We start from the raw sequence: 7,953 nt of genomic DNA on the forward strand, positions 1-7,953 counted from the left end.
TACCACATACAACCAATTATGTAAATTTGGATTGGTATACTTCTGGCAGAGATCATTTCATTAACCTTCGCTCTTCCTTCACGCAAATATAGATATTACATATTTAAACAGAACAAGGCAGAACCATAGTTTTATTTTAAAAGTTTAAAAAGATGTCAGTCTATTTTTCCCCTTCCGCCCTCCAAGTTAGACCTGTTCTTTGATGTTTCTACATTATTCTTTGAAATGAAGTTGTAATACAGATATTGAATCTTTCAAGCATTATTGGGTTTGGTGTTTTTTTTTATTCTGTGCGGGGGGGGACGACTAGTATCACTCCCCCCCTGTCATATCCAGCATCACAACTGCATTTTTTGGGAGACTCCAAAACATCGAAACCCCCGAAAAGTCTCCAATTTTATTTATGTACTGTGGCAACCTTCATCCTTTCCTTCTTGTTCATCCCTTCCTCCACCATCTGAAACAATTTATGAGCTTCCAGTTTATCTTTAGTCATTGATTATCAACTAGCACCTTGTAGTCAAAAAGATTTAGTCCAAGAAATAGAATGTACAATGTATATCTTATTAGACAAAAAACAAAGAAATCTGTCCTCCTTTCAACAAATGAGGGCTGCTCTAAAATGCATTTGCAAGGAAATATATATGTCACGAGCACCCTAGAAACTCATACGGAAAAGGAAACAAAGTATTTACAACCAGCCCTTATTTTTGCTTATCCCGCTCTTAGCTACAGAGATACAAGGGTGTGAAGAGGCTTAATACGATGAAGTTTTGGCATGTTATTCAGCTGCCAATATGACTTCTCTTTTATAAATGTGATGGCAACATCAGTAGCTTTATTTCTTGCTTGGACCAAAACTAACCGAACGTGTCACAGCCTGAGAGGCACCAAAATTACAAGACTGTTTTTGAAACACATAGGTGAAAGAGTATTGCATAATTTTTTTTCCCCCTCAGCCATAATAAAAAACCACTTTCTGGCATTACATGACTTCAGCTCTAAGCTGCATATGACCGTCTATTATAAAACTGAGAAATTAGTGTAAAAGCCAGGATGCTCTAAGTGGTTGTCTAGTGCCAGTCTTTAAATCCAGTGCACTTTTATCCAGATTTGCAACATTCCTTTTGTATTTATCCTGCAAAGCATCCCTAAATTTATATCCTTGTACTTCTGCCTTGCAAAGACAGTAGTCTACATGGAAATCACATGGAATTATTTGCACCCAGCAATAGGGAAATCATAATACTACGTTATTTTTTCACCGCAAGTAAAATAGCTTCTGATAATGCAAACAATGATCTGTCCTTCTATCTTTCCTGCAAGCTATAATGTTACAGAAATAAGAAAACTAAAGAGTAGCAGAGCTTAAAAATCTGTAAGTACATGGAAGTGCAGTTCTTTTGACTTCAAGTCATATCCCTAACAGTTATTTAATGGCGGAATGAACATCCACACAATTCTTTAGCAGTGAAAGTTTGCCCCGAAATTGAAGAAGGCAAATTGGAATCTTACCACCTTCAGGCTATTTTCTATGACAGTTCTCACCTCAAGTTTTTTTCCAGCAATCAATCACCAGTTCAATATAACAATTTTTGGGGTGAGGAGATTCGCAGAGAGTTCTTTCTCACCTGAATGTACTCCATTTCAGAAAATTAGCATCTTCACGTCTTGAGCGAGAACTGGTAGGACAGATTTACATCAGGAGCAGCAGACGCAAATAGACAATAACTAAAACCAAAATAACTTTGAAAAGGATGTGCTTACCTAAAAAATCCTACTTACAATAAAATCGGAACATCTTAGCTTGCAAACAACACTTTTTAAAACACGTAACCCAGACATGCCACATATATACTTCTATCCTGTAAGATGTATTTTACCCGACACCATTCTTACGTAATTCTTTGCACTAGGTTTTTTAGAAGAGCGGAGAGGTGGTGGTGTTTAAGGAGAAGCTCCTTCCCTGTGTTCCCTCCCTCAGTCATTCACCTAGAAAGAGTATTTCCGCTTGCTCAGAGCATTCTAGATGATACATTAATTCTATCTTTTCTTTCAAAATGCCACAGGGTTTAAACAGCTCATATAGTAGATGTTATTTCTAATTACAGTCAAGGATTGAAAAAGTTGAAAACTTTGGCAAAAGAAAAACTCTCGCTAGAAATTGTATTTCCTCTTTTATCATGATACTGACTTTGTCCCAAGAAAACATCTACCAAATTAATGGCATGTTACACAGCCTAGGAGGCAGTAAATTTTTCATATATCGTTGACAGAAGTTACACTAAAAAAGTTGCTAAAACATTAGATAGATTCGTTGGGCAAACCAACCAGTCTTTTTTTTAGTTGGAGTTAGGAGAGATGGCTGACGATGCGTCATATTAAGAAAGTTTTGGTGAAATATATACCTAAAACCTTGCACTAATACGTGTTCCCCTTGCTTAAATTTGTGTTTATGTTTGTATTTATGAAAGAATAGTAGTATGTCATAACAACAATAACATTGCTCTGTCATATTTACTAGGTAAAACGCTCTCTCCAGCTTCTTCATACATCACATGACAGTGCTGTCAGTGGTCCTATTTTAAAGGCAACCCCTTTTGGATGATTTAATAGTGGAGAATGTTACGCATCTTCGAAACACTGGAGACCTTTTGTGTCCATCTAGGCTATTAAAAATAAATTGTCTGTACATTTCATATACTGTTATATTTTGTAATATATGTCGTCTGCAAAATTGGAAACAATACATTTCAAATTGTTTGGTCAGGTCATAATCTGATTTCAGTAAGTATCATGTAAATAAGGTTACCAGTGTCATTAAGAGTATAACAATTATTGATATATAATTACAAGCTGCTTACATTTCAAAACGACTTTGAAACCGAGTCAAAAATAATCCAACCCCCCAAAAAACTCATTTATATCATCTCAACCTTTTTTCTCTACTTAGTTCTATTTGTTTGCCTCCAGTCCTTAACCTAAGCCACTATTTAGAAAGTGCCTAAGGTTGCTACAGTACATAATAAAGTCCGCTGCTGAAGCGATAGCATATATGCTTACATGGCTTTTTACAAGTCTCATACCATGAACATTGGCCTTTTTAAATTTTTCATTGAGATTACAAACGCTGCTGTATACTCTAAAACCCTGAATTTGGTGAACTGTTTGACATATAATAAAGTAGAAAATATAGTAACCTGATTTGTTTTTCAATTGAACTTCTGTAATTTAAGAGTGGAATCATCTATGTTTTGTTTTTACCAATATAGAAGTCAAAATTAAAAGCAGTGAGTGAGTACTCTCCTCCTGATGCCTCCGCACATCACCATTCAAGGTCCACTAATATAGATACCAGAGGCAACTCCCATTGAAGTCACTTGAGCTGAGACAGAAGTCTGCATTAGTAGACCACTGGCTCAAACTGCCCAACGTTTCAGGAACTATTCAGAAGTACGTTTAAGAGTGAGGTGGAGGAGGAGAGCCAATTACTCACATCTTACTACATTGCCAGAGCGTTCAGTAATTTGCAGGTTTGGGTGCCCAGTTATCCATGATCGCTGGTTTTTCATCCTTTGTCTCTAACCTTCATCAGGCCTTTGACACACCAAATGCCAATGAAAAACAAAAAAAAAGAGAGGGAGAAAACAACAAAAAATACTTTGAGGCTATTGTGAGGCAAATGTGTTCCCAAGGTAGATGTTTTCATGGCATGGTTCATAGTAGGACAGAAATAGCATATCCTAGGGATTTAAGAGTCTTTGGAAATGGGTAACACTATAAAAACGTTTGCCAACTGGAAGTACTTCTAGGGTTGGCTGGAAAACAAGAATTTTGTTTTGTAATTTGTTTTGCTCCACTTCAGGACAAAACTAAGACCTCTTGAAATTTTGTGCAAGCAAAACAGAACAAAACAGAGACATCCCAGAATGGCCAGCAAGTCAGTAGTTAGCCACTTACCTTAGTCCCAGGTCAGGGTCTTAAATACTGAGCTGTCTTGCAGCGTATCTGTCTACCACTCTGTTCATCCAGAAATTCTATGAATCCTTCACAAAAAAATCTCCAAATTGATAAGTTTCTGTAAATCATTACACCGTTGACCATGGCAATTAAAGAACAAAAAAAATTCCCAAGCTGTCTCAAGAATCATTGTACTTTTTTCTCCAGTGACTGGTATTTGTGTGATTAAACTGAACTAGGTAAAATGGTAACATAGAACATCTGATCTTAAGTAACTTATAAAGAAGCTAGTCAGACACCAGCTCAGCTAAAGCAACTCAATTCAATTCTCAATTTCAGACCACAGCAGGGGGGAGAAGGAACACTTTAGTGTACAAATTAAGTGATCTACCATCACCCAAGTCCCTTGTCAACAGTCTGGACTTCCTTACGTCAGTGTGTGCCTGCATGTGCGTATATGTACGTGCGAGTATGTGAACTCCTTCACTAAAACATACTCTAGATGCACTAAAACATTCTTTCTAGAAAATATGTTTTACAAGAACGACAGTGGGAGGTTACATCTTTGCCACCAGACCCCTAAACTTGTGGAATTCCATAAATATCAGTTTTATTTGTAGAACTGTCGAGATCTACATATAGCCTCCATGAAGAAACAGTTAGACAACATTTCAACATATTGATGGCACTTAAATCCATAAGAATAGAAGTTAGTCATCAATATGTAAATTGTATCAGTACTACCAAGGTGACCCAGGCCTTGGATGAGGTCAGGTCACAGGTGAAAAACAGCTAAATGAAGTTGACCTGAAAGCATCCTTTTCAGTGGAGGAGAAAAAGCACTTTCTAGAAAAGCTTGACGAATCTGAAGTACATACAAAGGAAGTATTAGACCAGACAAGTTGGTCATCAAGCCAGTCGTCCAGAGCAGATGCCATTATCCTGTGAGCTCTGAAAGTATTCATGTGCAGTTGCAGAACTGCCAGCCAAAGTACCATTACAAATGGCCACTGTGCCAGAGGACTGGAAGACTGATGAGGTAACTCTTACATACAAAAAAGGGGCACTAGAAAAAAGATCCAGGGAATTACAGACTAGTGCGTCATGTATAACCACAGATCCATGTCTATCCCTAAATAAAAAAATAAGAGGACTGAGCACACTGGATAAACTGTTCAGAAAGAGCCAGCACAACTCTGAAAAGGGAAATCCTGCTTCACTGACTGACTGGAGTTTCTATGAGGTGCAAGTTAAGTATGTGAATACAAGGGATCCAAAAGACATAGCATGTCTGGATTTCTCAAAAAGCCTTTCAACAACATTCCTCACCAAAGGTTATCAAATAAGTCATCTTTGGGTTCTTTGGACTGAAAGCTGGATGAGTAATAAGGAGCAAAGGGCTTAGTGGAGTTTTTTTTTATTTATTTATTTTTTTAAACACAGGTCACGAGCTGCTGGAATTTACTACCATAGGAGCAGACAGTATCAGAATAGTCAAAGAAATTTGACAATGGCATGGCCAACAGGTCCATCAACGGATACTAAAATGACAAGGCAGGGATGTACTCTGTATTATTTACCCCTAACACAAGGGTTGCAATACTGGAGAGGAACAGAACACACAGGTACTTAGGTACGCGCACTCACCCAGAATAACCCCTCCTTAGCTGCGTTCAGGCAGCATACCAGCTTAGACAGACCATTGGTCTGACCCAGTAAGGTGTATTCTTAAGTAAATCAAAGCAATTATGGCTCTAGGCTAGAAAGTACACAGCTGCAATGAATAAATCCATGTCTTAAAGGTGTAAAGCAGTAAGTAAAGGAGATACTTGCCTGCAATAGACTCATACACATGTATGAGTATTCTGACCTCTGGCTGGAAAGACAACTATTCCAAACCAGTAGACAGTGACCTGGTTGCTGTTACACATATTTCTATAACCTCCCTGCCAAATTGCTGCAACACAATGTATCCAGGCATAAAGCCATTAGTCCCAAAGAAATGCTTTTTGCAGTTCTGAAATCCTATAAATAAATTACCCCATAAATCTATTGAAAATTTTACACTAACTTGAATGGATGTCTTTTTGATGAGAAGGATAATAATGGAACTTCACAGAATATTTCAGTATCAGACCTAGAATGTGCCCAAAGAAAGAGCATGAATATAATTAGAAAGGTAGTTCTCTAATAGCACTGCCTCATAAGCTCCCTACTTCTGTCTTAGGATGCTGTCACTGTTCTCTTCTGTTGTCATCCCAGAGCTTATACTGCCACTTTCCTAGCGCACCATTGCTTTCCTACTTCTCTTTGCAATACTGCCTGTGCTGAGACAGCAACTACTGCAGGGGTAGACTGACAGAGCCTAAACAGGATGAAGCTGCCAATTCAGGCACTCAGTGCTGGCTCCTGTTTGTCGTCTTCTGCAGCCTGACATGTGAAGTATAAACTAAGTCTAGGCCAGCTTTTTAGCTTGTGCTCCGATTCACGCTTGACCTAAAGCACTACCGATTCACGCTTGACCTAAAGCACTAGGCGATTTACCTTCCATCAATTACTCTCCAGTGAAAAGTAAAACTAAATGGACCACTGCTCTGAGAACAGTTGCTCTGCAGCTTAGAGATTCTCCTAAAATTGTGTCCTAAATGGTCAGTGTTTACTACTGGTACGGAAAGGAATGCATCATTGCAGTCGTCAAACAATAACCTTAGGCTTTGGAACAGGTTGTGATGTATTATTACACCATGGTAATCAAAAGAATGGCTTTCTAATTTCTAGTGACATTGGAGTAAGTATGTTTGTCAGTACATTTGCTATGGAAAGTCCCTTGAAGCTCATTTTGGAACACTCTCCTGAGGGAGAAAGATGAGAGGTGATGTGCCAGAAGGAAGAACAAACAGGATAGAGGACAATTCTTGGAACGAGTGAAGGAGGAACAGGCACTTAGCTGTGGAGGGGGAGTTTAGTAGTGAGAGGACAGAAGGCCTCTGGCAAATCTCCAGTTGCAGACGAAAATGGGGGGAGACAGGGTTCCTGACACACTAACAGCCTGCTCAAGTCTCCAGAACAGAGGTAGGATGGATCACATCCACAAAGATGCCAAGGAAGGAAATGGAGACAAGATGCATATTTGCACAGCTCAGCCTAAGGAAGCAAGATAGCAGTGCACTGCTGGAAAGCAAAGCTCCATCTGTCGCTTACACTCAAACACCTGGAAAAAAGGCACATTGATGCACCAAGTCCAGCAAACAGCATGTATGTCAGATGTTCCAGGTTCTGGGAATTTATCACAGCATACTTAAAATCTCTTGCTGCACTTAACAAGTGATTAGAAAAAATGTGAAAACAAGATAAAATCCTCACGTAACTCCAGGGCTTAGATCATTTGATTCTTCACTTATACATTGAAGAGAGATGAAATTTGTAGCGTTCCAATCCATTAAGGCACTTTTTGATATCTTCATGGTTCCTTCTTTCTTCCGATTTAGAGTGTAATGTTAATTTAGCAATTGACCTGAAAATAATAAAGCACTATAACCAATGTGCTTTTTGCCTCCTCTTCTCTTTCCTAAGTACTGCTTCACCACAATTAATCAGGTCAGAGTGTGCTGGCTCCTTCTATAAGCTGTGAAAGCCTCTCAAAAAGTAACTTTCAAAGCTATCCAAGATGCCTACAGGAAGAAGAACTATATCAGGTGTTGAAGCAGAATGCAACATCAGCTTTTCATTTTTATGTAAGGAACGCATTTTAGCATAACAAATAATACATGAAGTTGCTAAGATTAGTACCAGTATCTTAATGTTTTTGACTTAGGAGTGTGGGACTTCTGTCACAGTGACTTCAGTTGTTGCACTGAAAAAAAAGAGTGGTCACAGTTTTGTTAGGGACCATAGTTGGAAAGCGCAATTAGTAATTGTTAAGGTTGGGCAATTCCATTGCTTCATCATTCGTGCACTTCACAAAGTTAACAAGAAACCCTGGTATGAAACCCT

This window comes from Struthio camelus, chromosome 6 (genome assembly GCF_040807025.1).
Source record: "Struthio camelus isolate bStrCam1 chromosome 6, bStrCam1.hap1, whole genome shotgun sequence".
In the NCBI taxonomy this organism is placed as follows: Eukaryota; Metazoa; Chordata; class Aves; order Struthioniformes; family Struthionidae; genus Struthio; species Struthio camelus.